Source organism: Lepidochelys kempii, chromosome 12, assembly GCF_965140265.1.
Source record: "Lepidochelys kempii isolate rLepKem1 chromosome 12, rLepKem1.hap2, whole genome shotgun sequence".
Taxonomy (NCBI): domain Eukaryota; kingdom Metazoa; phylum Chordata; order Testudines; family Cheloniidae; genus Lepidochelys; species Lepidochelys kempii.
Window position 1 is genome coordinate 583813 of NC_133267.1, and position 3410 is coordinate 587222.

The window sequence follows — 3410 nt, forward strand, 5'->3', positions numbered from 1 at the left end:
TTGAGGCTCCCAGCAGGTCTTGAGGAGCAAAGAAGTAGCACAGGGTTACCACCGTTCCTGGGTGGGCTCGAACCACCAGCCTTTCGGTTAACAGCTGAACGCGCTGACCCCTTGCACCACAGAGACACCTAGAGACTGATGTGCTGTTACCAAAGCTGGTGCCTAGCAGCGTGCACGTGTGGGGCAGAGTGTTGGGGTGTGGGAGGCAGTGAGGGGTGCAGGCTCTGGGAGGGAGCTTGGTGCAGGAGCGGGCTCCGGGCTGGGCAGGGTGTTGGGGTGTAGGAGGAGCTGTGGGGTGTGGACTCTGGGGGTGGAATTTGGGTGCAGGAGGGGTTCCGTGCCGGGGCAGAGTGTTGGGGTGCAGGGACTGGAGGGAGCCCCGGGCTGGGGTTTGGGGTGCAGGCTCCGGCTGGGAGGTGCTTACCACAGGTGGTTCCCAGTCAGGAGCTGGCTGCTGGCACGTCTGTGCATGCGACACCTGGGAGGGAGGGGGGCAGCGGGTCTCCGTGCGCTGACCTCACCTGCTAGCGCCGCCCCTGCAGCTGCCATTGGCCAGTTCCAAGCCAATGGGAGCTGCGGGGACAGTTCTGGAGGTGGGGGCAGGGCATGGAGCTGCCTAACCCCCACTTTCCCCACGGGCCCCAGAGATGTGCCAGCAGCCAGTCGGGTCTGGGAGGGGCCCGGGGTCAGGGCAAGCAGACAGCCTCTGAGCCCTGCTGCGCTGCTGGACTTTTAGCGGCCCAGAGATCGGGATCGACTGGCTGAGGCTCCAGGATCGACCAGTTGATCACAATCGACGGGTGGTGACCACTGTTATAAAGAGTAAACTGAAATGGCCATGCGATGGTGCCAGAGGTTAAGAAATGAAAAGCCCCAAGATCCCTCACTCCTCTTTGACTCTGAACAGGGGTTTAATTCAAATCCCTTTCGTTCTGTGGCTAGTAAAATATAAGGTTCTAGCTATTTGAAGAGTTGTGACACTGGGGTTATGGATGCTGTAACCATATCTCAGACTGAATAATGATTTTAGATCTGATTCCTGGCAGCTTCCCAAAAGCAAACCCAATTGGTTCTTCTCTACAATTGGTGACCCTGGGCAGCAGGGGATCCCCTTCATCTGCTGGGGAACCTCTCTGGGTCCCACTGTCAAATCTCCTCTATTTTCCAGCACTTCAGGTGCTTCTGACTCCTTGGGGAGGTTTTCCTTGCAAGGTCTCTGTGTCAATCTTTGCGTGTAGGAAGCAAAGAGTGTGGGGCTGTCACTGAGCTGAAGGAGGGAAATGGTTAATTGAGAGAGATGGCTGAAGAATAAAATAGTCCCAGAAGCAGAGGTGCTGGAATGCGGGGGAGGGAGTGGGGCCTGGCCCCCAACTTTTAAAGGTGGGGAGACTATGCCCTCCAACTCTTCACTCTCTGCCCTCCAACTCTCCAAGTCTTTCTCAAAACACTCAGCCCCGGGTCTGAGTGTTATGAGAGAGAAAGATCCCAACTTCTTAAACAATCCTCTAGCAAGACAAAGAACCTCACATCTATCGATTCGCAAAACACTCCCAAGAAATTGTAACAATAGTTTGTCATAAAGAAAGTAAAGCACTAGAAGGTTCCAATTTTTTCCAGCCCCTTGAAGAAATCTGCTCTCAAGAAGCCTTGTCACAGTAAAACTTTCTGCTTTTCTAACCAGAAGATTCTCCCCAAAAGGAGCTGCACCGTTCCTGGAGACACTGCAATACCAGGCCGATGCGTGGGGTGGACAGAGCAAGCTCCTAGTCCGTCCCCCTGTTTCAAAAATCAATTTAATAGACAGTCCTCAAATAAAGGACATATCAGCTATTAAACTGATAAGAACAGATTTAATAATTTTATTAAGATAATGTTGAAATAAAAAGAAAACGGTACAGGGTTCAAGCATAGAAATTTCTGGTTATGAGGGGATAAGGTACAGATTATCAAGGGGTGTGAAATTCGGTTTAGGAGCTGGTGGCATAAGGAATACATAATCTGCAATCTCTCTGATTGGGGGTAAAAGTTTAACCGATCAAAGTACAGACATTGAGATATGGGGGTATGTTGTCCATATAATGGCTATGTTCAGGTGTGGAGTATAATGAGCGGATACGATGATGGGGATGGATCTACCCTCATTTGGTGGGATTTAATGTTCAGGGAGTTTATGATTCCAGTTCATACGGTCCAATGGAAAAAGCCTCTCAGTCCCTTTCCCATAGTGGATGCACGATGTTGAACCAGCTCACACCTCCTGGTACTGTTGGTGGCCGGTGATGTGTTTGATGTAGATGTCCCTGGACCATCGGATAGTGTCCGAGACCATGAGGCGCCGCATGAGCCGCGCGTAGTGTCGACCGATCCCACAGGTCCGCAGCACACGCTCGTTGCAGGGGTCCCAAGCGCCCAGGGCTCCGACGATCAGGGCGTCCATCTGCACCTCGTAGCCCTTCGCTCTCAGGGTGTTGGCCAGAGTGGCGTATTTTTCCAGCTTACGAGCTCGGGCTTCTCGGAAGGCCGGGGTCCTGTTCTCGAAGGGGACCGTGATGTCGACGAGGATTATCTTTTTCTGGGCCTCGTTGGTGACTACCACGTTGGGTCGCAGCTGGCTGTCAGTGCCGGGGATGGCGCAGTTCATGGCGACCTCCCCCAGGCTTGGTGCAATGGCTTTCACCAGGTGGTCCTGGATGGCGTTGTGGCGCAGCTGCCAGGCTCTGGAGTGGGGCTTGCAGCTGCACAGGATGTGGGGCAGGGTCTTGTTGGAGTAGCCGCACTTCCTGCAACGCTTGTCTCGGTTCCCGTGGTGGACAGCCCCATTGAGCGGGACGCAGTTGAGCCGGGTGCAGTGGCTGAACCGCCAGTCACCGAAACGGGTGAAGCCGCCCCCAGGCAAGGAAGTGGCTGCTGGCGTCCCACTTGCTGGTCAGTCGAAGGCTTTACCCTGGTCTGGTTTATGCTTCAGAGCTTCCATGTACAGTGAGTGGATGGCCGCCTTCAGGGTCCTCTCCAGCATGCCCCTGGCGCTCGGGGTGACGATGGTGTTGTCCTCAGACCTGATCTGCGGCCCCGGGACTCCCAGCTCCTGGCGCTCCTCGCACAACTCCCAGCGGCAGCCGATGCGCTTCCCCAGGTGATGCATGGCACTGCGAGCGCCGGACCACAGTGAAGCGATGTCGCGCCCATCCCGTCCGAATTCGCCATCCAGGGAACCGCTCAGGAAGCTGGTGGTTTCTTGGTTGGAGGGGGCTCTGCCGATCGCTTCTTTGTTGCATCATGGAGGGCGTTTGCTGCGATGTTCCTTATCATGGCGTCGGGACACGTCAGCAGGTGGAAGGTGTGGGTGATCACCGCGATGTCACACAGGTCACCCATGTGGGGGACATTGGCACCACCATGCCTGCTTGTGA

The 3410-nt window shown here is 55.0% G+C and overlaps 1 pseudogene; it reads right to left on the reverse strand.

The window, feature by feature from the left end:
- Positions 1-1696: 1696 nt before the first annotated feature.
- On the reverse strand, positions 1697-1871 carry LOC140896580 (U2 spliceosomal RNA; annotated as a pseudogene).
- Between the last annotated feature and the right edge of the window lie 1539 nt (positions 1872-3410).